This window comes from Phyllostomus discolor, chromosome 11 (genome assembly GCF_004126475.2).
Source record: "Phyllostomus discolor isolate MPI-MPIP mPhyDis1 chromosome 11, mPhyDis1.pri.v3, whole genome shotgun sequence".
Classification (NCBI taxonomy): domain Eukaryota; kingdom Metazoa; phylum Chordata; class Mammalia; order Chiroptera; family Phyllostomidae; genus Phyllostomus; species Phyllostomus discolor.
The window spans coordinates 61753827-61770705 of NC_040913.2; the positions used below are offsets into that span (position 1 = coordinate 61753827).

Consider the following 16879-nt stretch of genomic DNA (forward strand, 5'->3'; position numbering starts at 1 on the left):
TAATGATTAATACTAAAGTCATTTACTATTTAGTATTCTGAATTTTCCTCAAAGTCATTTCATAGCTGTATAAAAATTGAATTCGGTTCTACCCTACTTGTGTGTATTTGGCTGTGGCAGAGCCACAATCTCTCAATTCATTCTGGTTGCAGTGCAGATATTAACTTTCAAACATACTACCTTATTTGAGCTTTACCCCTTTGAGTGGGGAGGACAAATGTATTAATCTTATTACCAATTTTATTATTATTATCCCTAACCTATTTTGTTGATTTTAAAGGCTATCCCTAGAAATCAATATAGTAGCTATAAGGTACCCGGTGGGCCTTGTTAAACTTTTGTTACATGAATAACTATTAGCTCTAAATTTTTATAATATAGTATCGGCATTGCATAATAAATAGTTAAATTTCTTTGTTTCTGTAACTCAAAACAATCTGCTCTAGGATCCTTTCATGCTGGTAGGAATGTGAATTCTAATCACAATGAAGTGAGTGTGTATCTTGAAGTGGTGAGTTCTGCTTCTCCAGTGCCCATCCAGGCAAGCTCTGGAGGCTGTAACTCTCAGTGTCACATTCCCTGGCTTCTATCCTACAAGTTGGGCCTCTTTGCATCACTGAGGTGTGGGACCATGAGCACTGCTCTAAGATAAATCCTAGACAGGCTTGGGAGGTATTGCTTCACTATCTGGCCCTAACTTTAGACCTAAACCCCTTCTTCCATTGTGTGTGAACTTGTCTTCACAGTCTCCCTCTACCCATGTGTGAGGAAGCTGTATTTGAACACCTGAGCTCCTTGACCTTCTGCCTCTTTAGGAATCTAGGATCTTCCAAGAAGCTTGGCTGGAAAGGCATCTGAATTCCTTGAAACTTATGATTTGTCCCTAAACAATCACACACACATACATACAAGGCAGGGAGGTACAAAGTCCTTACAGCTTGCTGGGATGAGAAGAAAAATAGCAATAGAAAAAAGCATGAACAAGAGTTAGTAAGTCAACAAATTACCTGGAATTATTATTATAAAAATATTTTAAATTTAGTGATGTATATTTTACAAAGTGCTCCCATACAGTATATGGCATGTTTAATCATCCTGTATTTTGTAATGACAAGTAAGAAATTATAGCCTCTATGTTGCAAATGAAAAACCTGAGACTCAAGGAAGTGCTTGTCTTCAAGTCTCACAGATGTATGTGCATGTGCATGTGTGTGCACGCACATCTCCCCAATGGTGCTACATGTTAGAATAATTAAGAAAGCCATTCAATAATGTCAATGCCCAGGACACACCATAAAGGAATTAAATCAAAATCTCTGGAAGTGGCCTTGAATTATTATTTCCTTTTAGAGTTCCCCAGATGATTCTAATGTGCAAGCAGGGATGAGTACCAGGACCACACTTAACATATAGGTTTTCTGATTTCAAATGCCATGTTTTGAATGTTGGATCACAGTGATGATTTGAATACTGCCATTGAGGATGTCAATTCTTGCTTTCTTTGTAAGGTGGAGGGGACATGGTTTCGTCAGACATTTCTCAGAGCACTGAGCCATCCAGGGAGAGAATCACTAAGAAATAGCCTGGAAGATGGAGAGTAGATGGGGGCAAGACAGAATGCCTGGGTCTCCTGGAAGTTGTACAGATTTGTTTCTATTGATTGGTTGCATAAAGAAAGTGTTCTTATGGTGAGCTGTCATTAGTCTAGGGTGTTTAGAGTCCCTAGGGCATGAACATTGCTCACTGAATTTCAGTGTTTGAAATGGGTGTGAGGTGAATAGTAGAAAACATAAGACGATGACAATCAGAAGGAGTCATGGCAAGAATGCCCTGCAAGAGTTATGAACAAATAATGTTCTGATGACAGTAGGATTTTGGGTCTCTCTTTGCTATTAGGCTTGTCATTATCAGACATTATTTCCATTCCTTTGTTCCACTAGCATCTATTTTTGTATATGGAGAAGGACAAGAAGGAAAAATTAAAAGCTATGATCTCTTGCTATGCTCTTGCTGCATTATTTACAATGCAGATTCTTAAGGAAGACTGAGATCCCTTGTCCCCTAATGTGTAAGCAGCATTCTAGTAATGGCAACCTCCTATTTTTGGACTCTCAACTTTTCTTTAGGATGATACTGATTTCCCTCTATCAGTCAGCTGGGAAAATATATTTAGAAATCTAGTTGATGGGTTAACTGTTTTAACTATTTTTGTTTTAGTATAAATAAATCAAATTAAAAAATTATCATTCTAGAATGATAAGGACGTGTCCACTGAGAGACATGCCATTTCTATGCAGTTGACTCCTTTGAAATGTAACTGCTTTACTGAGGAAAAAATGGGAACCTTGTTTACCCAAGATATATGTCAAATGATTATGGGAAAAATCCAGGAAAGTATATGCTTTAAATCCTTTTTAGGTTTGGGTTTAAAAACTTCTATTCTTTGTAATACAATACAGTCCTTTTCACTGAGTAAGTAAAAACTTATAGATTATAAGGGAGCTAATAAGAAAAGACATTGCTTGTAAAATAAAGATTTGATCAGGAAAGAGAAAAAACACGGAGAGAGGTATCTCAAAAAGAAAAATAAACAAACAAAAAAGAGGCAGCAAGTACAGAAAATCCCTCGAGGCAGTCAGGTGTGGAGGGGTCTTCTAGACTAGAGATAAGAGTGGTTTTTGGTTACCTTAATTGCTTCCTGCCTGCTTGGGTCCCTAGTAGTGAGCGGAGCCAAGAAAGAGAAAACACATTCTAGAATGATAAGGACGTGTCCACTGAGAGACATGCCATTTAATTAGCACAGGTGGCCTCAATTGCTGAATAGATCTAGTGTGGGTAATGTGGAAACCTTAACAGGTGTAAGAAGCTGGTGTGCCCTGAGATAACATGTTGGTCTACTGCCCATGACTCTGGCTCCTTAAAATGCATGTGAGCAGTAGAAGGGACATAACCCTTAAAATCCAACTTCACACCTGGTTAAGAAGTATACTTTTTAAAAAGGGATAGGAAAAACCACGATGATTATATGAAACTGTATGTCAGAGTAAGCAAAGGATAAAAAATTAACCTTTACTTAAGCATTTAAAAATATCTTGGTCTTTAAATGCATTGATGTAACACTCTTTGATTTTCAGCATATTTAATGATTATACTAGGTATAAAAGATTAATGAATAAAGATTTGTACTAGTTTATTTCTTTATCACTCTCTGGGTAAAAGCTTGGCCATCAGGCTCCTTCAATGGAGGCAGCATGTACTATTTTCCTCTAGGGAAAGCCTATCCTTTTATGAGGAGATATTAACTCTTGAGAACTAAAATCATTACCTTAACTCATATGCCACCATTGCAAATGTCATTTTATAGGAATAAACAACCATTTAGAGAAGATTCCTTTATTCATTCAACCAATAATTTCATCTTCTATGTGTCAGGCACTTGCTGAGAACTGATGATCAAGAGATAAAGGACACCATGCACTTTGGAGCCTCCAGCCTAGAAAGGGTTAATTCAAGACACTATTTCAGCAAGAAATGGTTTGTGGTCCAGCATGAGACATAAGATAGAAATTATGGGAAGAGGTATGGACTGCTTTCCTCACCAAACTAAACTTATTTACAGACTTTCAGATTAATTTACAGTTTTACATATTTTTCAGGAAAAACATTCTCTTAAGCACATGTGGTTTAAAGAGGGTGAGTTTTAGAGCCTCTCCAATGCGAAGACTGATGGGGTTTGGCAAGTTGTTTACTTCTTCGGAGCTTCAGTGAGAATTTTAGGCCTGTAACATGGAGGCATTTGATTGTTATGAAGAGTGAATGAGACACTGCAGGCAAAGCAGTTAGCATACAGGAAGTAATTAATAGCTTGTAGCTCTTATTATAATGTCAGAGGAGAAACTTGAGGAGCACTTCTTCCAGTGTTCCCCATTTCCAGCTGGTGAGGTAGCTTGCTTTAGTCTTGCTTCTGTTCAGTCTGCCAGCTACACTGCCCCAAGAATGATCCTTCAAAACACAGAGCTCTCCATAATGTGTCCCTTCACTGACTCCATTGCTTGAAGACAGAGTCTCTCCTCCCTGCCTGACACACAAGGTCATCCATGACTGACTCAGGACTGCTTTTCCTGTCTTACCTCCTACTTCACTACTGCCTCTTTGAACTTTCTCTTCCACCAAGACACCAAGACAAAAATACCAAGGAGGGCCCTGATCACACTACATCTGTCCTTCCATGACCCTCTCTGTTTGCATCCACCTTTTCTCCTGTTAGAAGTCCTTATCTTTCTATGTTTTTAAAAATACCAAGTATTCATGGAAAAACTCCCTGACCATGGCCCTTCCATGATAGCATGTGAATACTCTGCACCTAACACACACAGTCACTTGTACATTATAAAGTAATTTGATTATTTTCATGGTCTCTCTCCCTGTCTATACTGCAGACCCCTCAGTGTCTCATATTTGCCTTTGTATCTCCAATGCCTGGAATGCAGTTGGCCTTCACTAAGGCTTATTGAAGGGGACTCCATGGTAGGTTCAATATCTCTCTCTCTCTCTCTCTCTCTCTCTATATATATATATATGTATATGTATATATATATATATATATATATATATATATACATACACACACACACACATATAATTTTTGTTGATTTGATTTAGTGTGTATTTACAAATTCTTACTTCCCTCAAAATAAAAAGATCAAGTCCTAACAATCGCTACAGTTTGCTATTGGCATTGCTGATAATTATAAATCTTGTTTCAGGCAGTTTATCTCCATTATTGCATAGCTCAAAATTGATTTGCTATGCATCATAATTTGAGTCTTGCTCTCTCTGTGTCCTTGCATTGTCTGAAGTGACCTATGAGCATCTTGAAAGCAGTGTTGTTATTATTGCCTTTCCTGGTCCTGTTGAACCTCTCTGTGCCCTTCGACACCTTTCACCATCAGCTTTAATTACATTCCATCATTCTTATGATTTGCTCTATATTGCTCTGAGCTCCCCTGTCTCCAGTGTCATCTGATGTCCCTGGATGATATATTTTGAAACCAATTCAGTGTGTCTGGAATATGCATCTATTCGTCAGAATAACCTGTGCTCATCCCCTACACTGTCATACTAATAGCACTTGGGGATATTTATGAGTCTTTGTAAATACCACAATGGCTCCTGCTGCATCTGATGATTGTTTTTCTGGTACTAATGTTTGGATGTTTGCTAATTTTCCTAAGCATAATGCTGATGAAATATAGCTATTATTGAAAAGTACTCTCCACACAAATACCTTTTAGCTCCATCCTGTATAGTTTCTTGAGTCTTATATTTTCAGAATTTCTAAATTTTGCATCACCTTTGACTTTGAGTTTCCTGTAAGATGCATTTCCAACAAATCATTGTTTCCCTAATTGTCTTTATGTCACTGTCTAAAATTTAAATCACTGATACTATTTTATGAGATTTCAAATAAAATAAAAACACCATGGGTATACATTATCATCCCTCTCACCCACAAATAAAATGTGGGTTGATATTGCTGAACATTACCTTTGACTTTCCCATTAGTTTTCTGTCATCATTAAATTAATAATATACTTTCTGTTCTCAGTTTAATAGAGAGCTCCATACTTCTCTTAAATACTCATATTTTGATGTTTTCCTTTTTCTTTTACTTGAATACTTTGTTATACTGATTTCTTCAATTGACTTTGTATTTTTAGCTGAGCTTTTTCTTATATCCCTTTTTCCCATGATTATTTTACTTTATCCTGAGTCATTATAAAATCTCATAAATTAACACTTCACAAATTTGCAAGTCATTCCAATTCAGAGCATTGTAGGTGAAAGTACATTTTTTTGTCTGTGACTTAAAGACATATCAAGCTCAAGGCCCACCCAAATCAGTCTGATTTGATCAAAGCCCACAATACTTCTCTTCCTTGTATTCATTAGCAAATGCCTTAAGTGAAGCCCTGGTCATCTCCTTCCACCCTCACTTCCTTGGTGCCCAGTTTTGCAACTTCTAACCACCTCCCAAAGCCTTTTTTTAATGCCAGTGCCTTGTGTCTTCAAATTTCTTCTCATGTTCTTTCCAAATTTTTGCATTATTACCTGCTTTTCACCTGGGACCATAATCTCTCCTACTGTGCATAAATAGTTGCTGTGTATTTTCTCATACTTCATGGACTTCAGACACAGAGCAAGGCATTGGCTTTCTCCTAGCACCCCACTCATGCTTTCATATTACAACTTCGCTCTTCTCCATCTATAAGAAGAAAACCAAGCAATAACAACAAACCCTGTTTTTTTTTAAAGCACAAAACATTTCACCTGAATTACCATCTCTTTCTCTCTATTGCTATTATCTACTTTCTAAACTTCAAAAATATTAAAGATTTTGCACATAACTTAGAGTCTTTTCACCAAGACCTAATCAGTGTGTGTAACTTCTGTACATATGGACACTTATCCATCCTTGACTCTCTCACCTGTGTCTACTTTTGCCCTACTTGTCAGTCCCAAGTCACACTGGCAAGCTTGCTGTGAAACGTAACTGTAAACACCTCCAAAGTCATTATTAAAGCAGTGAGTTTAGACCAAAACTTTTCTTTATCTTCTGCTAACTTGTTAAACCACTTCCACCATACCATTTCCTATACATTGCTGAGGCTTCTACCCATTGACCTTTCTACTTTTTCTCTATCAGCCTTCTCTTTCCACTTCTCTGATAATCTTGCTTTTGTCTCATGCTGCATCTTTTTGGCAATTCTTGTGAATACCCAAAGCCCTTTTGCCCCTCTTTCTCTTTCTCTCTTTTTTTTTTAATTACAACTGGTCTGACCAAAAACCTACCTTAGAAGGCCCAATTATCTCCTTCTTCTCTGTTTGCATGCAAGGTGTTGAGTGCTCTGGAGAAAGCCATAGATCAGTGGAGAGTGGACCTATTTGAAATTCATGATCAGTAACCTTCAATGCTGCTTGGCAATCCTACTAGATTCCTTTAGTCAACCATTACTCCACTCTGCACAAGAATGATTTGAAAGTCTTCATAGTTTCTGTAAGTCTCTGAGCACATTTTTGGTCCTACATTCCTGGCCAATTACCTCATTTCTCACTTTACAAAGGAAAAACTAGCAATCAGATAGAGATACTATCATCTTCTGGAAAACACACAAAAAACTTAACCTTCAATTCTATGCAATCTCCCCTTTCTCTTGACATAAAAAGGCAATCTGCCTAGGCTCTAAACTCTACCCTCTTCCATCTTAATCTTTTTCTCTGGAGAATCTCCTTTTCACTGACTTAAAAATATATTCCCATTTTTCAGAAATAATCAGTTAAAAATCAATAGGAACATCATCCACTTTAGATAGGAAATATACCACAGTGGTTAAAGGCATAAATCTAGAGTCATATTGCTGCAGCTGAGGCCCAGACTTGCCATACATTAGCTTTGGAACTTTGTCAAGTTAAACTGTTTATGCTTCAGTTTGTCTCTAAAATATGGACGATGTTCATTTATTTGTGAAGAATAGTTAATGAGTATACACAAAATTATTTAAAAGTGTTTATTATATAGTTAGCTTTATACAAGTATTTGTTCTTATTATTAGTTTGTTTTTTAATCAGACCACTATTCACTTAACAGTTTTTTTTTTTTGCCTTTAGGTTTATAATTACATGCCTTTCCCTTAATTGTCCAATCTAAACCACTTTCATTCTAGATATACTCTATACTTGTCTTACTTTTGTCCTGGGACTTGACTTTTACCTTCTTTTGGTTTGGATCCATTGGTTCCTGAATCTCACAATATATCTTTTTGTGTGTGCGGGTTTTTTTCCACGTCTGCTTTTGCTGGTTTAGATTTGCAAGAAATTTCAGAGAAGTGTCTATGGGGGGTAAAATTTATAGGTCTCTTAATCTTTGAAAACGTGTTTTCATATTTGGTTCATAATTTGAGTCCCAGGTAATTTTCCATTGGGTTTTAAAAGTATTTCTTCACTGCCTCCTTTTTCACCAGTGTTGCTGATAAGGTATCTGATAGTAGTTTTACTCTTGTTCTTTGATTGGTTACCACTCCCAGCCCTTACAAATGTATTTAAGAATTTTAACTTCACTGTTGTGAAAATGTATAAGACATTATCTTGATGTGGGTTTTTCTTTTTTGCATCTATTTTGCTTTATACTCATTATCTTTTTATTTTAATCTATTTTTTATCGTTGCTCAGTTACAGTTATCCCCATTCCTCCCCCCATTGCTCTCCCATGCCCTGTCCCACCGCTGCTCCCAAAGACAATCCCCACCCCAATTCTTTTGATGTGAAGACAGGTGACTTTTTAGAATTGGAGAATTCTTTTTCTATTATGTCTTTATAATTTCTTCTCCATTATTTTATTTTCTTAGTTTATGATGAGATGTATTATTGGATCATTCATTGTGGCTCCTGGATTTTTCCTCTAGGCTGCATATGTTCTTTTGTGTTTTCTATTTCTGTTATGTTGTTCCACATTCAGGATTTCTTAGATTTTATTTTCTGTCACTTTTATTGGTATATTTTTTTTTCAGTTTTACCAGTGATATAAAATTTCCTTCCTGTCCTCATTGTAATTTTTTTCATAGAATTCTGTTTCTATTTTAGAAATAGAACACTTACTAAAATCTCTCTAATTTTATCAATGAGAAGTTTTCTTTCTTTCTTTTTTTTATTGCTGTTCAAGTCCAGTTGTCTCCATTTTCCCCACACCACTCTCCTCACCCCACCCATCCCCACCTCGCACCCTTGATCCTACCCCGTTTGGCTTTGTCCATGGGTCCTTTATGCATGTTGCTTTATGACTTTTCCTGTATTTTCCCCCATTATCCCTCTTCCCCATCCCCTTAGGTTACTGTCAGTTTGTTCTTTATTGTGATGTCTCTGTTTATATTTTGCTTGATTGTTTGTTTTGTTGATTAGGTTCCACTTATAGATGAGATCATGTGGTATTTGTTTTTCACCACCTGGCTTATTTTACTTGGCATAATGCTCTCCAGATCCATCCATGTGAAGGGTAGGAGCTCCTTCTTTTTTCTTCTGCATAGTATTCCATTACATAAATGCACCACAGTTTTTTGATCCACTCATTTACTGATGGGCACTTAGGTTGCTTCCAGAACTTGGCTATTATAAATTGTGCTGCTATGAACATTGGGGTGCATAAGGTTCTTTTGAATTGGTGTTTCAGTGTTCTTAGGGTAGAATTCTAGCAGTGGAATTGCTGGGTCAAAAGCAGTTCCATTTTTATTTTTCTAAGGAAATTCCATACTGTTTTCCAGGGTGGCTGCACCAGCCTGCATTCCCACTAACATTGTACTTAGGTTTCCCTTTTCTCCACATCCTCACCAGCACTTGTTGTTTGTTGATTTATTAATGATGGCCATTCTGACAACTGTGAAGTGGTATTTCATTGTGGTTTCAATTGGCATCTCTATGATGGCTAGTAATGCTGAGCATCCTTTCACATGTCTCTGGGTCCTCTGTATGTCTTCTTTGGAGAAGTGTCTGTTCAGGTCCTTTGCGCATTTTTTAAATTGAGTTATTTGTCTTCCTGTAGTGGAGTCTTGTGAGTGTTTTTTATATTTTGGAGATCAAACCCATGTCTGAGATATCATTGGCATATATATTTTCCCATACAGGTGGTTTCCTTTTCATTTTGTTGATGTTTTCATTAGTCATGCAGAAGCCTTTTATTTTGATGAAGTCCTTTTTGTTTATTCTTTCCTTTATGTCCCTTTCTCTAGGGGACATATTGGTGAAAATATACTTTGAAACCCATAGACTCCACCAAAAAAACTATTCTACCTAATAAGTGAATTTGACAAAATGGTAGGATTCAAAGTCAATATTCAGAAGCCAAAGGCATTTTGGTATATGAACAGTGAAATATCAGAAACAGAAACCAGGAAAAAGTCTCATTTGCTGTAGCAACAAGAGAAATAAAGTACCTAGGAATAAACCTAACCAAGGAAGTAAAAGACCTGTACTCAGAAAATGACACAACACTGAAGAAAGAAATTAAGGAAGACACAAACAAATGGAAGCATATGACATTCATAGATTGGAAGAATTAACATAATCAAAATGTCCTCATTACCCAAAGCAATTATAGATTCAATGCAATCCCTATTAAAATACCAATGACATATTTCACAGATATAGAACAAACATTTCAAAAGTTTATATGAAACCATAAAGACCCCGAATAGCCACAGCAATTTTGGGAAAGAAGAACAAAGTTGGAGGGATCTCAATACCTGATATCAAACTATATTACAATGCCATGGTAATCAAAACAGTCTGGTACTGGCATGAGAACAGACACATAGATCAATGGAATGGAATAGAGAACCCAGAAATAAACCCAAGGCTCTATGGTCAATTAATATTCACCAAAGGGGGCAGAAGTATAAAATGGAGTAAACATTACCTCTTCAACAGATGGTGTAGGGAGATCTGAACAGCTACAAGCAAAAAAAATGAAACATGACCACCACTTACAGAAGTTTTCTTTTTTAGGTTTCTTTATTCTCTGAATTATGTTTCTTTCTGGGTTCAGTTTTTTGTTTTTTTATTTTATTTTAATTGTTCAAATACAGTTTTCTGTCTTTTACTCCCATTCCAGCCCACCCACCCAGCCCTTCCCACCTCCCTCCCACTTCCACCCTCCCATAGTTTTTGTCCATGTGTCCTTTAAACTTGTCCCTGTAAATCCTCTCCCTTTCCCCGCTGAAATTCCCTCCCCCCTCCCCTCTGGTCACTGTCAGTCTGTTCTCTATTTTGGATTCAGTTTTTGTTTGTTTCTCTCTGTCTTGTTTGACGAGGTTCCTCCTTGACATTTGTCTCCTTTTTAAGACTGAAAGACTAAGGGTCTGGGTAAGATTTTCTCTGCTGCAATACAAGAAAATTTACCTTCACATACATATTTTCAGCTTTTCCTTTTTGTGATCCAGACTAACTGGGAACCCCTTAAATGTGGGAATAGAAGAAATAGCCTGTTTCTGTTTAACATAAATGCACAAAGAGCCTACTGACAGCTGCAAGCTCCTCCTGATACCCAAAACAAAATGTCACAACAAGTAGAGCTTTACTTTGGACTGCCAGCACCCACATTGTTTTTTCTATTGTCGTTTTACTGATAATAAATCCCTGGTGACCTATGAACAGAAGATCTTCAGTGAAATAAATATTCACATGGTTTCTCTGCTGTGAGCCATGCTGTTTTTGCTCATTTCTTCTGTTCCTGCCAGCTTCCTAGTGTTTCACAGCCTTAGGTGCAGATGCACAGAATCTTTCCGCCTTCCCTGGGGCCCTTCACAGAGGAGTGTATTATGGACTATGTTCCCTTATTTCTGTTTTAGATGCCCAGAGTTTTGGCTTTCTGTTTTCCAGTAATTCATTGGTAACGTATATCTCATGATGACTTTCTCTCTCTTTTTCTCCATTCCCCAATGTTTTTAAATGATGATGACTACATCTAATTTTTAAACAATTATTTTTCAGTTATGGTTGATGCATAATATTACATTAGTTTCAAGGGTACAATGCAGTGATTAAGCATTTAAATAATCTTATGAATTGATCACCTCGGTAGGACTATTATCCATCAGACACCACCTTTTTCTTCTTCATAGCTATGGGTTTACTTCCTTCTATATTTATGATGACTTCAGAAGACATGGGAAAGTGATCTATGTGCTTATTTCTGCCCATTTGAACTTGAGGCTATCATGACTAGTTAAAAATTGATGAATAAAGAATTTTTTTGAGAAATAGTTAAGCACAAGGCTTGAGGTTTTTTTCTGCATCACCTTATTAACTTATCATAATGATACTAAGAATCTCCATTTTACAAATGAGGAAATTGAGATTCAGAGAAGTCTATTAATTGCCTGAGTTTGAACAGCTGGTAAATGGAAAAACCTGTTTCTGAACTCAGGCCTACTGATTTCAATCTGTGTGTGCTTTTATTTATGCTCTAGCTGCAAACAAAGTAGCCATCGTGGATGTTGGAGAAGATTAGAGATAGTGAAGAAAGATGGAAACTTTGTACATAATCACTTGTGTAAAATACAGTGCTGGATGCTTGTTTGTTTTACAAAGAGTGAGCAAACATCAACTCTGAGCTTGTCTCTGGGAATTTACAGAGAGTATAACTTGATAGAAACAGGAACAGTATTTGTGAGGATGAAAAATATTAGAAGACAATTATAATCCAAAATGGTCTCAGCAGAGAAAAATAGAACAATCAAATCTAACCAGAGTAAGTTCAATAAGGTTATAATGATCAGATTTAGTAAATAAAAATATAGGGCACAAAGTTAAATCTGAACCTCACATAGAAAATGAATAATTTTTTAGTATAAGTATGTCCCACTAGGAAATTATTTGTGGTTTATCTGAAATTCAAATTTAGCTGAACTTCCTGTGTTTACTTTGGCAACTTTACATAGGGATAAATGCATTTTTATGAATTGTAGCCTTAAAACTTAGTTATACAATAGCAGGATGCGTGACTCTGAAATGGTTTATGTGAGAAAACTTATTGTTTAAGTTCATTGTAATATTAAAATGAGTCTATAGAATAGTTTTAAAAAGGAATAATATTGAGACCAGATTTAAAAAAATAATCAATCCCCTTAGGCAGCAATTTACAACCTTATCATCTCATGGCACACATCAACTAATTACTAAAATTCTGTGGCACACCAAAAGATATGTTGTATTTTTGACCGATGTGCCAAAAAATAGGTATCATTTTGATTCATTCACAATGGGCAACTGTTGTGTTGGCTGTTGTCATTTCTTTTTTAATTTGACAACCTGAGGGAAAAAGAGCTCAGGGACCCTGGCTAAACAGTCAGGTATTGCATGTTTTAGATTCTTTTGGTACACCAGTTGAAAATCACTGCCCTAAGGAAATGTTTCTCAGTGTACATGCTGAGGAATACATCCACATAAAACCTGGCTTTTTTTCTTTTTAATGCAGCATTCTGGGCCCCTAGCAACTTGAGTGTCTCAAAATTACATAGAGGGTTTTAGAGTGCCCATTTTTAATGTTCCCTAGAAAATTCTTATACACTCAAAAGTAAAGAATTATTGGTAAATAAGAATGAAACTTCCCATTCGGTGCTGGTTGAGCCATACTCAGCAGATAGTGTTCATTTTCTAGTGCCACAGTTTATGAACATACACCTGGAGAAATGAGACTGGGATGCTGATAAGGTTTGCTATGATGCTGTAATGCAAAATGACAGAGCCTGCGCTGTTTGGCCTAGAGAATTTTCAAGAAGACATGAGAACTTTATTCAAATACAATTGAAAGACAATGTTTCATTTCCCTCCACCCCCACCGATGTGTACTCAGAAGTTAGAATTAGGATTACTGAATAGAAATTGAGCAAAGTTGGGTTCAATATAAGAATGAATTGCCTTACCATTATGCTCTCGAAAAATGGAATGAATCTCCTTTCCAGATACTGAGTTCTTCATCACTGGGGTATTTGAAAGTGAAGAATGAAAGCTTGCCAGAGATTCTGTTTCTGGGATTCCTTCAAAAGCTGGCCTTATGGTCAGTTTTCTGAGCCAGTGCCAGACACTTCCCAAGGTCCCTGCCTATAAATCTCAGACTAAACATTGAGAAGCAATATGTTTTCACTGAGATGGATAAAAATAAGTGTTGAAATTTTAAAAAATTAAAATAACCTTCTGAACACTGACCAGAATAGAAAATATTGGTAGTGATATAATGATTTATAAAATCACATTAGATATGATTTAATGTAAATTTAGGCTCTTGGCCTGGCTGATGTGGCTCATTTGGTTTGAGTGTCAACCCATAGACTGAAAGTTTGCAGGTCTAACTCTCAGCCAGGGCATAAACCTAGGTTGTGGGTTCTGTCCCCAGCTGGGTCATGTGTGAGAGGTAACCAATTGATGGTTCTCTCTCACGTTGATGTTTCCCTATCTCTCACCTTTTCTTACCCCCTCTCTAAAAATCAATCAGCATGTCCTTGGGTGAGGATTAAAATGAAAATTTTCATTTTAGAGATAAAGAGAAGAAATACCATTCTCAACAAAGGATTTTTCTCTCTAAGGTAGGGTCTGTTTATGGAGTAAACTGTGGAATTTCCTTTTTCAGATTAAACATTTCTGCAAAGACTGAGTCAAGTTCAGTTGAGGTGTTAAGTGGACAGTGGGTAGTAAGAACTGCTGAAATCCTGTGTTACCCTTAGAAATTATACAATCTTTAATTAGATTTTTGAAATATTCTTTCCTTTATAATTCAATATGAAAAACCCAGATGGCAACATGTATTTCTTTAAAAATATAAATTCTTACCTTTATTTTTTTAATTTGAAATATTTGAAAGTACTTGGTATGTTTCAGCTCTCAGTGTAAATTCATATGCCATCCAACAAATTCACATTCTGTATATAAAGAGAAAAGTTTAAATTCTCTTGAGAGAGCAAGGAAACACCTTTGAGCTAAGCACTTACAGTTCATGTCAATTTCAGTGGGCGATGCTGCTGCTTAAGAACTAATTTTTTTTTCTTTTCATAATACAATGAATTTTAAAAAGTGAACCCACTCATTACTGAAATTACCAAGGTCTTACTCACCCAAGTGAGGTTGATTGACTGGAGTTCTGGGAATTATGCAACAGCTGGGCTCTTAGTTCAGACCCTGATTTGCGTTCGCCGATTTTTTTAATAGTCAGCTTTTGCTTTTGGCCTTTGCTTCCCTAATGAACAGGGGAAAAAAAAAGGTGAGCAATAAGAAATGAGATATCAACAGGAGCATAAGCAGCTAGGGGAGTACTGGGGGTGGGTTGCAAAAGAATGTATGAAAGATCAGTGCCCAGTAGGCCACTATGATTATTAATTCAATTCCATGGTTTAAGAATGTGAAGGAGAAAAAGGGAGTGGCAGGTGATTGTGTTTGGAGTAGAGAGAGGTTGAGGGAAGGGTGGGGCTGGTGTGGGAGGGGACCCAGGAAAATGTGCTCTTGGACACATTGAAGGAGGAGAGACAGGAGGGCCAACGCCTGAGCTCCAAATGATAGCATTCTATTTTTAATTTCTATGACTCTATTAAAAGATGTACAGGACCCAGAGGACCAAACTAGACATACTGGTTGAGGACTGGGGTTTTCCTTGGAATCCTTTCCTGCCACTGAGAGTATTCTAGTGATTTCAAGTATGGGAATGGAGATGTGAAACCTAAGACATAGAGAAGAAAGGAGAGACATGAGGAAGAATGCACACCGAGGGGGTGGGGAGAGAGCATTACACCCTTCTGCAGGGACTATGTTGTAGTCAGGCCAAAAACTCTGTGTGGGGAGTAAAGCCGGCACCCCTCATGCTGGCCAGTGAGGCCTCTGGTATCAGGCGCCTGCTAATGCTTGTTAACATTTATTGAAAACACTCTTGGTTCTCTTCAGAACATATTCGTGGACATTTTTTTGCAGCTCAGTGGGATCGAATCTAAATTACACAAAAAGCTGAGACGAAGAAGTCAATTACTATTTTTGGCCTGCTTAGAGAAAATTCAGTCACGAGTGTGAAGGGTAGGCTTCCTGAGGAATATCACCAAAACCCAGTGGATTTGCCAGGAAACCTTGAAGTCCTCCTTCTGCATTTTAACATATATTTTTATGCCAGAATTTTTGTTTCTTTGGTCAGAAATTGCTTTATGTAAAACTGTAATTTTTCTTTTTTCTTTTAGGTCTAGTAGAACTAATAGGATTTATCTTTCAAATAAACAGACTTTTTCTACTGTTATATATTGCCCTCTGCTGGCTACTTCAGTTGTGTTTTATCAACCTTTGAACTGAAGGCTTAGGAATGAATTTGGATTAAACAAATAAATTTTACTTTGTTTTCCCTCCTTTTGGGCAAACCTAAAAAAATGAAACAAAACAAACAAACAAAAATCTAGGTTGTTACCACAATTAAAATAATAGACTAAAGAATGTTATTTCTGTATCGCATCCTAAAAATAGAGTGGACATTTTATCTTACAGTAAAAACAGTTTGACTTGTCCATATTATCTTTCTACTATAATGTACTTAAGACTGTTTTTAAGAGACTAGAAGTTCTTGTATTAATTCTACTTAAGACTAAATCATATAACTTTCCAAAATATTAGACCCAATCAGCAACCCTTGATAGAAACCATCTTAGTCCAAAATAAGAGACACTATCTTTGAAGCCCAAACAAGACTTGCAAGGCACATGAGATACAGCTTCTAAATGTTAGCTTATGTAGAATTGCTCACTAACAACACTCACCAGACCATTTCATGCTTTGTAACAACTTAAAACAAATGTCCATAAATTATGGAGCAGATTCACGCTTAATTGTCAAAGGAACTGTGATGGAGTGAAAGTTAGTTGAAAAGCCTGGGTAAGAATTAATTGTCTCAAAATCCTCAGCTATTTATTGCTTTGTCTACTGAACAACCGCTCTAACTTTAATAGCAATTAGGAGAAAGAATTTGATGTGTCAGATGCTTATTGCAAAACCAAGGCTCAATGGTGAATTCTAATTAAAGTCATTTTATTATTAAAAAGAAAGTACATTTTAAAACTTTAAAAAGAGAAGTTCCTATGACATAGAAATGGATAGATTATTGTTTATTTAACTAAAGCCTGCTTTAGAGTTAGTTATGTTCTGTTGTTTATAATTATCTGGGGGGTTGGGAGAGTCTCATGTGGCTTTTCCTTGGGTTCTTGAAATTAAATAGCTGAGTTGCTCACATCTCCATTCGGTTCTGGTTGAGTAAACTTCTTCAGTGTATTGGGGTGTCACATCACTTCCTGGATGAACGGTTGGTTGCTGA

At 36.6% G+C, this 16879-nt stretch overlaps 1 long non-coding RNA gene across 1 annotated transcript; it reads right to left on the reverse strand.

Moving 5' to 3' along the window:
* Window positions 1–7840: 7840 nt before the first annotated feature.
* LOC118497265 lies at window positions 7841–14914 on the reverse strand. The gene is made up of 2 exons (XR_004899787.1): window positions 14658–14914; window positions 7841–7890 (listed from the first exon to the last, which is right to left on the reverse strand). It is a non-coding gene; the product is annotated as an uncharacterized LOC118497265 (long non-coding RNA).
* Between the last annotated feature and the right edge of the window lie 1965 nt (window positions 14915–16879).